Below are 12,732 nucleotides of genomic sequence, written 5' to 3' on the forward strand. Positions count from 1 at the left end.
ACAGTCAAGACTGTACAAACACATAGATCATAGTTTTGCTGATGTACAATAACTAATTAAGCAAGTGTCCCATTGTACAATAAAAGGCTGATGTACAATAACTAAGCAAGTGTCCCATTGTACTTTCAAGTAAAATGTACAAGAAATACATTGTCATCCAATGTACAATCAATTTAGTATAATGTACATTAAATAAGGACATGTCCCATTGTACATAACGGCTTGAATAAAGAACAACCAAGTTTCAGTAATGTACAAGTAGATATAACTCAGTGTACAATGATTTGATTAACATATTTCATAGAAATTGGTACCAGTTTGTATCAAAATGGATCATGCAACCTATCAAATTACCAATATCAAAATCCACCATTGAAGAAGAACGGACATGCGAAGTACAATTCGCAACACACAATGTACATTATTATTACAATCAGCAACAAAATTGTTCAATTACTAACATGCGAAGTACAATTCGCAACACACAATGTACACCACATAAACCCTAAACAAAAAAAATTCAATTACTACCGAAATTGAACCAAAATTTTTTAATGTACAATGCGCATCACACAATGAAAATTTTTATCAATGCACAACCAAAATTACAGACATGCGAAGTACCAAAAAACAATTTTTAGTACAATTTGAAACAATCCACAATGATGAGTACTCAATTTCTTCACCAAAATTCAAATACGTAAATTTAAAATTAAAGAAACGAAATTGTACAAACTTACATAATATCTTCACCCATAGTTAGTTAAGGAGATGGAGGAATGATTCTGAGGGGTGTTGGGCAAGGTAGTTTTTTCGCTTGCCTTGGTTGCCGTGGTTTTCTTGTCTGCGGTGGTTGTCGTCGTTGTTTTGGATTTTTTTTGTCGCTACTGTCCATAAACGCTAGAGCACAATGTTGTGGAATGGTGCAATCGAATTTTTATGGTGGTAATTGGAGATTTATGGTGTGAATTGCAAGAAGTATTGGGTTTTTTTTGGTGAGAATTGCGGTGGTGGTGAGAGAAAATGTAGAGAGAGAAATTGATAGAGTGAGAAAAATGGTAGAGAGAGAAAGTGATGAATGAAATATGGAGGTTGAGTGTGAAAAGTAGAAATATGATGAACAGTATATGGGGCGACGTGATTTGCAGTTGACATCAAATCAGTTATTAATTGGTGAATAGTAACGGTCAAATCAGTTTCTTTTGTAAACTTTCCCATGTACATTTCTGAACTGATACCATGTACATTGGTCTTCATGCCTTTACGAGAAGCCTGCGTTTTATTCTATTCATTGTGCGTCTTGGACAAGGTGTAGGTTCCTCATCCTACACCTTGGTGTATAATCTACTAATTGAATATAAAACGCCTATCTTAGATAACCATTTTGTTGGGTTGTAACATAATAAAAATTATTAAGTTAATAAAATATTCCTTTTCTTGCAGTTGTGCTTAAAAAAAACCCTACCCTCCTCCTCTCATCTCTCTCCTAAAAAACCCTAATCATTTTTCTTCTAGTTTGGGGCTGCCATAATCCTTTTGATGGTGGCATGCTCCCAATTCTTCTTTTTTTTTTTCTAATTTTCATTGTTTTTGTTATTAATAATCTTCCATTATGTCTCTTTTTGAGAGTTTTCTACCCAATTTTTGGGTTCTTTCTCTCATTTTATGGGAGTTTGGTTTTATTCTCTTCCCACGTGGAAGTTTAAAAATTGGCATGAGAAATTGTTCCAATTGGTTGAAGTTCAAGACCATCAACATCGAAGTATTGGAAATTCGGATGCGGTCAAAATGGTTAAATCAAGAATTTTCTTCCCCAAACTATGTCAGAATGATAGACTTTCCCATCAATAGCTGCGTGATCCAGTAAATATAAGGGGGTTGTGCTGTATTGTTCGATCTGGTTCATTGTAGTTTATTCGAAGACGAATTTGATTTGATCTTGTAACAACCCTGAATTTCCACTTTATTTAGAAAACATATTATAGTACAAAGCATGGACAATTCAAGAGCTGTTATGCCGCAGTTATTAAACATTTAATAACAGCAAGGCGAAAGGTACTACTACTAATACATAAATTAATTATTAACTATTACAACTAAAAGGAAATGTAATTAATTAATACGCTCCTATAACAAACCATAATTCTAAACTATTGCAGCGGAAGTCTTAACTTTAATAAATCTACATCTAGGTGAAATCAACGCTTCCACCCCAATATAAGCTAGTCACCATCAAGCCCTGCACATTGAAGACATGTAATATCAGCCAAAAGGCTGAGCAAGATTTCATACCAATAATACCTTTGAACTATCCAATGTGCAGGTGGAATACATACATAGTATTCCACAAAATCATTTCAATTGTACAACATTCTAACTTGAATATAATAGACAATCTTCAATAATTCAAATCCACTTTACTTTCTTTCTAAACCATTTTGTAAAACTTTCAAATATAACTCCTTTGAAATATGTGAGTAGGAAGTAATAAAAATCCAATGAGCTAGCTAGGCTCACTAAATAAGGTAAACACCAAAGTCCCTAGTATGCATACCCCTAACTTGATAACGTACCAAGAAGGAAGACAAATGGCAAGAGTATTGATCAACATACTCCCAACTACTAAAATATATTGTTGAGACACTGTTAACTCAACATACTTCCAAACTCGGAGAATACCGCTTACCGGCAACCCCACAATAAAACTCTATAAACCCTCGTAAGGGTGAGGAACTTCCTCCTTTTAATAATATCTTAAATCGTCTCATAAATTATTTTGATATAAAATCATCGTCAAAACAATTTAAATGCTCCATAAATAGCATCGCAAAAACGATTCCAAACTCAATATAAATCACAAATCAATATGAAATACTTTCTGTAATAAACTGTACAAGCTTAGTATGAAATCTTACCTTATTAGCAAACCACTATCAACCAATCTCAATTACAAGTCAAAAGGGTTCCTCTACAAACCCGTGATCTACAATACAATAATATATATATAGTATAAGTCATTTATCATATACCTAGAGTTGACTCAACTCAATCCAAGACAAAACTACTTATACCATCATATAAACAATATACTTAATAAGCAATTATCAAACCACTATCATAATTCGATCACTACTACTTCTACATGTTAAAGCATAATACCACACTAATAATTTATAGAATATTTTATCACTGTTATTAACCTCCATTACCTACCCTTACACGCATACGGTACTACCCGCATATAAGACTACCAAAACAGCATGAACTTGCATCAAGCATAACTTCTAGTATACAACTCCGAATCACGTAATTCTTGTGTCTAAATTCATTAGCTTTTCGAGCTCTACAACTTTCATGAAGGAACCAAGGCCTAAAACTTACTGTATAAATGAGAAAATTCGCCCAAACAACAGCAGCGAGCAAAACACAACAACAATTGCAACCACAACAACAATTAACACGATTACACCAACAACCTTCCAAAATTTCTGCTCAACAACTGTAATAATGACTTATAATTTGAACTAGGCAATTAACAACAATCCCACATATCACATATTTTAGAATATACTTTAGAAACAATATTTTCGCAAACCCAACTCGAAAATACATTAACTAAGTCGAATTAAACATGAAATATAAACCATTTATACAAATTTCACATAGTAGGAATTTCCCCCAATTCGATTTTGTCATGAACCCTAATTTAACAATATACCCAAACTTTGAAACTTTAACAAAACTGAAAATTAAACTTAGGATTAGAACTTACTTGAATAGAGAGATGAAATTACTCAAGAAAAAGACCCGAAAATCACTCCTTTTTTTAATCCGATATTCGCCCCCAAAAACGTCCAATTTGAAACCCAAATTTTCACTCTTTGAAATACCCACAAAATCAAGTATTGTTGAAGTTAGAGGAAGGAAGATTGATGTGTGATAAACGTTCAACAAAGTTTGTGAATTTATGGTATTGAATCAAGAAATAGGAGAAGAATGAATAGGGTAGAAGATGAAGTGAACCAAAAGAAAGAAACCTTTCTTTTGTTTTGTTTTGGCTGGGAATTACAATCCCGTAGCCTTTGTTCTTTTTTTTTTTTTTCTTTTTCTTTTTCTTTCTTTTTGGTTTTAAACTCCTTTTTCCTTTTTTTTTTTCCTCTCTTTTCTATTTGTTTTCCTTTTACCATCTAAATCTAGAAGTGTATACTTATATAATATATGATAACCTCTTTTAGAAATATAAAACTTACTTGACCACTCTTGAACTAAAGCCAAAGTGAGAAAAATTAATATTTTCATAAATGAAATAATTTAATTTACTTTCATAAAATATTTAATATACAAATAATAAGCATATAAATAGGTACAAAAATTGTGGGGTGTTACAGATCTTGTCTGATTATGTATTGTTTTTTCTTTAATACTTATTATAGATGTCGTTTGGCCATCAATTAATGAAGTTTCTATTTCAAAAAAAAAAGTAAATAAAATAGTATGGTGAATTAGTATCCACCCAATTATTCGGTATACTTTTTCAACTTTAGCCATATATTCACATTTAAATTTGAAGAGTTCGTTACTTCTATTAGTGAGCTTCGTATCTTTCTTTCTTTATACATTAAACCGTTTAGTTATCAAGTATTTTTTACGTGTTTCATGTATCCTATTCTTTATAAATTAAACCTTGACCCATCAAACTCACCTCTCTCTCTCTCCGAGTTCTTATATCACCAGTTTTTTCTCACCATCATCGCTCAACCTTACCATCAAGTGCACCACTCATGCTGTAGATATGACAAATTTGAAGTTTTAGACACCCAAATCAAAGGTAACTCTAAAATAAATTTGTCTTTTCAATTAGCAAATTTATGTTCTAGCTAGATTTTCTTCCATTCATCTGGCAAAATAGGGTCTTATATTACAAATTTATAATCAATAAGAACAATTCGCAAAAGTTTTCTATCATCACACACGTTTTCATATATATCACATAACTGTATTATTCTGTCATGTACATTCCAACTTTTATAATATGTGTGCAAGTAATAAATTGTTTACACAAATTCACCTCCATTGTTGTAAATTTTAAAATAATATTAACCAAATCAATTTCATAATTTCACCATATCCAGTAAACATGTCATCTTATATAATATTATAAACGGTTTTTTCACCAGGTACCCCTGTGGTTTTTCAAAATTCATGGGGTACCCCTGGTTTTAAAAAAATGCACCAGGTACACTTATTATTCAAGTTAAATGCACCAAATACCCTTAATGACTAACGGTGTTAAGTTTTCGTTAGTCATTAGGGTTAATTAACTCTCTAACCCTAATTAAACCATAATTGATTAACTAAACCCTAACCTCTAACCTTACCCTAACCCTAACCCCATGACTTGAAACCACACCAACCAACCACCACCACCCCTCCCCTCCCTCACCCCCTGCAGCAGTCCTCATCATCCCCCAAGATTTCCCAACCCACCCCCACCCCACCCCACCCCACCCCCGGCAGCTTCCCCCTCCCCTAGCAGCAACACCACCACCTCCCTTGCATTGTAAAAACCACCAGACCCTGCACCCTCTAAAACAGATTTTGAAAACATTTTCGAAAATCAATTTTAAAAACATTTTCTAAATCAAAAACCATTTTCGAAATTATTTTCAAAACCATTTTCGAAATTATTTTCAAAACCATTTTCGAAATTATTTTAGAAAACCATTTTCGAAATTATTTTCGAAAACCATTTTCGAAAATCAGTTTTCGAAAACCTTTTGCGAAAACGATTTTCGAAATCATTTTCGAAAACCAATTCTGAAATCATTTTCGAAAACAAATTTTGAAAACATTTTCGAAACCATTTTCGAAATCAAAAATCAATGAAGAAGAAGGAGAGAGAAAAAGAAATGAAGAAGGAGAAATTTCGACGGGGTGGGGGTGGGTGTGGGTGTGGGGAGGGGGGAATTCGACGGGTGGGGGCTGCGTGGGTGGGGGAGGGGTGGGGGCTGCATGGGTGTGTAGGGGTAGGGGGCTGGGTGGGTGGGTGGGGGAGGGGTAGGCGGAGGGGTAGGGGCTGCGTGGGTGAGGTAGGGGTGGGGGAGGGGTTGTGTAAAGATTAGGGCTTAATGTTAGGGTTAGAAAGTTAATTAACCCTAATGACTAACGGAAACTTAACACCATTAGTCATTAAGGGTATTTGGTGCATTTAACTTGAATAATAAGGGTACCTGGTGCATTTTTTTAAAACCAGGGGTACCCCATGAATTTTGGAAAACCACAGGGGTACCTGGTGAAAAAACCCTATTATAAAATTCTAACTTATGGTATCAAATATTATGGGAATCTGTAATATAATACTTCTTCTAAATAAGTGGAACATTTTCTATTTTAGGAAATGTCATAATAAATGCAACATAACTCAAAATGAAAAGTTTTTTTCTTTTATTTACGTAAATGCCATTACTTAATTTCCTCAACCACTTAATTAATCTATCATCTACCAATTACCTAAAAACTATCTATCAATCAACCTACCCACCCTCATCTCAGCCACCCATCTCTCTCTCTCCTCAACTCAACAAACCAACCCACACCACCACCAACCCGACGCCACCACCATAACACACCAACCCGATGCCACCACCACAACACCCACAACCTGACGCCACCAACTGGCACCACCACCATCCTTAATACCAGGGGTTCTTCGTGTGTGAAATTGGCATCTGGGTTCTTCGTGCCAACTCGAACCCGACATCACCAACCGGACGCCACCAAGGGCCACTCATTTGACAATTTATTGGGGTTTGAATTGGCATATGTGTTGCTTACTTTGGGGGGTTTTAAGGGTTTATTGACTAATTCGTGTGTGAAATTGGAGAAAAATTATTTGGTTTTTCTGGGTTCGATATCTAAGTAGAATTATGTTTTCTGGATAATTGATGGTGGTCGATGTGTTGCTGCAATGGTGGTGATGGGGAGAGACAGAAGATGCCCGGTGGTGGTGGTGGTTGATGCATTCGGTTAAAAAGGTGGTTTCATGGGTGGTTTAGAAGGCGATGAGGGTTGGTTTCGTTATTGGGGAGGGGAAATGGGGTTTTTTGGTGGGCAGGTTTGGGGGAGGGTGGTTTTCCAGTGGGCAGGTAGGAAGGGTGGTTTCCGGTGGGCAAGTTTGGGGAGAGGTTTTTCGGTTGTGGTGGCGGTGGTCGGTGGTGGCGTAGTGGTGGGTGACAGGTGGAAGGTGGTGGGGCAGAGTTGTTGGGTAATTAGTTTAGTGTTTTATTAAGTTGCCTAATCCCTCTTTTAACTATGGTCGCCAACTTTCTCTCTCTAGATGTCTTGGTTTGTGTGCCAATTCTCTATGTTGCACTTATTTAGAACCGGAGGAAGTAATTAATTCTCTCATATTTGTTCAAAATTGTTAGTAGGACTATCAAAATTCCATAATGTTTTGAAAATGACCAACAATCTTTGAATTATTAAAGTGTTATATAATTAATAACTGCTATGGGTGTCTCGCGCCTTCCTTCCTCGCCCACTTTTGCCTTATTTTGGCTCGCTTTCCAATGCCCTCGCTTTACCCCGTAGGGCCTCTGGATGGTATCGAATTCCCTTTTACGGCAGGGGTGTGCCTTCTAAGGGACTACCACAAACCTTGGGTGCCTCTCATGAGCACCGATACCAAGCCCTGACGGGATCCCGGAGCCGTGGCCTATAATCTACGCTTTTTCACGTTTTCGGGACATTTTTCGACTCCTCCAGGCGTGCCAACTTTTTTCGTCCCGAGCCATCCTGGGGGCCCTAGGGTGCTTAATAATGACTACAGGTGCCTCGGACCTTCCTTCCTCGCCCACTTTTGCCTTATTTTGGCTTGTTTTCCTACGCCATCGCAGTTGACTTTGAATAAAACCTCATTGGTCAATTTACAATCCCTGAAATAAGGAAGACAAAATAAGATAGAAATAAAGGTTTTGGAGGCTTTTTCCTTTTGAAAAAATAATTTTTTTAGGCAAAATTGACCTCAACACCCTGAATTATAGCGTGGGTGCACCAAGCAGTCTCAACTACGACTTATAGCCCGAACACCCCAAAGTATGGACTTGGGTGTCGTCCATACCAGAAATGAGGTCGTGATCGGAATTTTCACTGGCTATAAGTGTGCTAGATATTGGGTAATCATAGAACTTTTTTCATTGATTGTGGTTGAACTTCCAAATTGTTTGGACTATTGCGGGCATTCAATGTCGACAATATCATTATCTAAACTGTTATTTGAATTCTTCTTGAAACTTCAAGATGAAGCTGAGCTCATTTTTGTTATATAATTTAGGATGCATTTGGGAAGAAAATCTTTTTGTTCGATTAAGGAAGGAGAAAATGGAGGCACACGCTTTTTTTTGTTTAAGTAAAAAAATTTGGGTTAAAAAAGAAAATAAGAAAGGGAGAGAATTCGGTGAGAATTATAGGCACCAAACTCATTTATGATACATACTGTACCCAAGTCAGTACTTTGGGATGTTCTGGCTATAAGTTGTAGTTAGGGTTGTTTGGTGCACCCGCATTATAGTTTAGGGTGTTGACGCCTTAGGCTGAATATTCAAAATAAAAGCATGATCCTTCATCCTTGGTACACTATGATGATTTCTAAAATATTTGTAATTGAAATCCTATGTTGTAGAACTAATTGGAGTATTCTCCGTGCAATAAACTCTGATCCTTCACCATTATAATAAAGATTAAATTCAATAGTCTAGGCTTTATAAAAATCTACGCTTTTTATAGTTGTGTGTTACTTGACTTCCACATGATCTGATTTTCCAACGGTTGTTGATGCATCTTTTCTTTTTGCAGAATCTTTGATGACACCAAAAGATGCGATGAAGGACCTTGAAAACTGCTAATGTGTGTTCCCCTATCTGTTAGAAGATATTTACTGATGCAATGGATACTATGAGGCTTTATATAGTTATATTACCTGAATAAAAACATAATATAATACCTAAATTATGAACGAACAAATAAGAGATCTATGCATTTAATATCAATCATCAACTGATCTCAATTATCAATATTTGCCATAATTTGGTTCTTAATCAATGGACATGTCTCGGTTGATCATATTTATTGCCTATATATTAGATATCAATCACCTTGATCAATCTATTGCCTGAAATAAAGAAATCAAATTCCTAAGATTACGAAATCAAATTATGTATATGACTGACACCTAATAAATGTTTGACTTTTCTTTTAATTAGTAAGGATTTGAAAATCGGAAATTAGTTGTCAATTGGCAATTAAAATATGTATTTTAGAAATTCGAAATTAAGATTGATTGGCAATTAATATAGGCAAAATTAAGGCTGATTCAGAAATTCAAATCCTTACCATAAGTTATGTTTTTTTAGTGATCATGCATGATAAATCTTTACTATTTGAAAATGTTATGTCAAATTCGGATATTCAGGTTAATTGGCTAATTAATACCCGAAATTATGGTTGATTATTGGCAATTAGCATAAATCATGCATGATTGATAAATTATTTTTATTGCCATTTTGAAATCCAAAATGTAACCAATATGGGAGTGATGATATCGCATAGAAGACATTTTATACTGATTTGGTAGATCTAAATATGTTAATGTTTTAACATATGCAACAAAGCGCAGGTTTCATGCAGACATATAGCAAGCGCAAGCTAGAGAAAGAGAAAGAATGCAACCATTTTTAATTTTGGCAAGTCCATTTATTTTCCTGATTCCAATCCCAACACATGGCAAATGAACTTACAGTATGTTGCCAGGCAAATGAACTTACAGTATGTTGCCAGGCAAATGAAATTACAGTACTTTGTCGGTGAAAAAATAGCAAAACTTTTGGTGAGTTGACACCCATATTATTATGCAAGGTTTATGAAGGAGAACTGATGCATTTTCCTCATGCAATCAGTCTATAATTTTTTTGCTTTTGTCAATGATATTGCTTGCCACGGTCATTTAAATCATATATTGTAAGCTGTTTGGAAATAATAAACCATTACAGCTCATGAGTCGATTCAGAGGTGAGTGAAGCTGGAATACTGAAAAGTTTATTTGGATATAGAGGGACTTGGATTAAACAGCACAAAGGCCAATCAAAGATATAATACAGTTATATGTCAATATGTGATATAATTATTTATACATTAGAAATTTCAAATAAAAATAAAAATATGAAAGAAATTTCAAATTATATTTCGAATTATATTTCAGATAAAATATGAAAGAAACTACTGGATGTGCATTAACTTGTTTGCAAGGTCAACAAACTGATGTTGCACCAACAAGTTTTTTGGCGACCACAGTGGGATGAGAAGATTCATAATAAAATTTTGAAGTAACCCCGAGGGACTAAGCCTCCCAAGGCATCCAGGATCAAACTACTGGATGTGCATTAACTTGTTTGCAAGGTCAACAAACTGATGTTGCACCAACAAGTTTTTTGGCGACCACAGTGGGATGAGAAGATTCATAATAAAATTTTGAAGTTTTTTTTTTGTACTTTTGAAAACTTACCGTAAAAATAGTTGTTTTTAATTTATTAAAATGCCGAAAACAAGTTTTAAGAATAATAAGGAAGTTGCTCATGATGAACTAAGTTTCCATACCATGGAAACTAGTTCTTAAATTCCTCTAGAGACAAGGGTGTATGGTAACAATGGTAAACCAGTTCATCATATAGTCATAAGGAGTAAGTTGGAGATACCCCACAAAGGGAGAACTCATCTCCAAGTAAAACTGGTCGTGGACTTGTACATTAAATGCATGGAAAGTTCACGGAGGTAGTAAAGAATTTGCTATTAGGAGCTAGAGAGAGTCAGAGACAACAGTTTGACTTTAACTACATAACTCTAGCCCATGACTCTGCCAGAGTGTTCATGGATATCCTCCAAAGGATAAGTGAAGAGAATAGAGATATTAACTCTAGGCAAATTGATAGGATACTTGTAGATATCAATGATCCTATTATGAGTGCAACTTTCATGGCAATGTCCAAGTCTCTTGCTACTGAAGTAGTTACTCGCTTAGAGCCACTAGTCGAAAAACACTATCAGTTAAATGAGAAACTAGTTAAAGCCTTAAAAGAGGTCTTGTTAAATAGAGCAAGGGGAAGTTGTGGCACAACGCCATACATTCCTCCAATAGGTTACCCTCAAAGGGTAGATTTCTCCCATCCTGAAACTAGAGATCCACTTATCTCAAGCTATCCACAAACTTCCTCCAATGGGAATCAAACAAAGGCAATACCCTTGAGCCATGGAGAGATTAATCATGGAAATCTGAGGAGAAGTGATGGAATGGCAGCGGAAGTGGCCAGAATGGCAGCGGAAGTGGCCAGAATGGCACCAGACGTCAAGACATCATCAACCTTCGCTTTTCATGGGTGGTAGACAAGTTGGTGACAACATACACCAATCTGGATCATCACAAGGAGGATAAAGACAAGGTACTTTTGTTGCAAGCAACGATATTATACCATATACATACACGCCTCTTGACCAACCAACTATGGCTGGTATTCCTTGTACACCTTATGCCTATATGCCTCTTAACCAACCAACTATGGCGGGTACGCCTCATTATGGGAATATTTCAGGGTATGGTCAGCACCAATCTCCATTTGCTCAAGCAACTGGTGCTTATCATCAAGGATGCCCACAAATGGACATACATTCCCACCACAAATGGTACAAGGAGCAACCAATCATACCTTTATGCAAAAATAGGAGATCCTTATTGGAGGTTATCAAAATCAATCTTTCAATCCTAATCCTATCACTGCATATGATCATGTAGGAAATATGGGGTATGGGAATATGGGACACCCAGGAAGTCATCAGGATCCATTGGCAGCGCAAGTTGAGGCACTAGGAAAAATCAGAGGCAAATAGGTAAAAAAACTTACCCTGAATGGATTGCTAGAGCAAGTCCATTTCCTAGAACGTTTAAGATACCTGCCTTTACCTTGTTCTTCGAAAATGACCGAGTTTCTGCTGAAGAACATTTAGGTAGGTTAATTTGTCAGTGTAGACAAGCAGCTGACGATGATTTCTTAAAACTTAGAATGTTCTCCATGTCTCCAACTGAGACTGCTTTTTGGTGATACACTAATTTACCACATAAGTCTATCCATGCCTGGCAAGATATGCAGGTGCAATTTACAAATCATTTTGCACGCACTAAGCTAGAAGTGACTTGAAGTGATCTGGGCAGAATCCAACAGAAGTTAGAGGAGTCTGTGGAAGACTACCTATCTAGATTCAAAATGGCCAAGATCAGGTGTCATGTCAGCATTCTCGAAAGAGAGTTTGTACAAATGGCTCAAGAGGGAATGTTAATTCTGTTTCGGAAAAGATTTCATGGTCATGCCTTTAGCAATTTTGTTGAATTAGCAGAATTGGCTGTAAGGTATAAAAGGAACCTAGAAGCTGAAAGTGCAGCAAGGCACCAGAGCTTCTTTGCTCAGAATGAATATCCCTTCCACTTTGAGACTGCACAAGAAGTGGATGTGGCAGAAATCATTAAGGGAGTTCCTTATAAATGTTCTCTTTTAGAGAAGAAATAATTTATGGCACCAAAGGACATGAAATCTGGACAAAAGATGACCTATACTTCTGATGCCAAGAAAACTAATTCTATCTTTGTCTGAACAAAAAGATAAAACTGGTAGAGAGACATAAAGTAAGAAC

At 35.9% G+C, this 12,732-nt stretch overlaps 1 long non-coding RNA gene across 1 annotated transcript; it reads right to left on the bottom strand.

Annotated features, from left to right (window-relative positions):
- Nucleotides 1–2,051: 2,051 nt before the first annotated feature.
- On the bottom strand, nt 2,052–4,492 carry LOC104908618 (uncharacterized). Its single transcript, XR_792215.4, has 3 exons — nt 3,773–4,492; nt 2,916–2,983; nt 2,052–2,239 (listed from the first exon to the last, which is right to left on the bottom strand). It is a non-coding gene; the product is annotated as an uncharacterized LOC104908618 (long non-coding RNA).
- Between the last annotated feature and the right edge of the window lie 8,240 nt (nt 4,493–12,732).

Source organism: Beta vulgaris, chromosome 4 (assembly GCF_026745355.1).
Source record: "Beta vulgaris subsp. vulgaris cultivar EL10 chromosome 4, EL10.2, whole genome shotgun sequence".
Lineage (NCBI taxonomy): Eukaryota > Viridiplantae > Streptophyta > Magnoliopsida > Caryophyllales > Amaranthaceae > Beta > Beta vulgaris.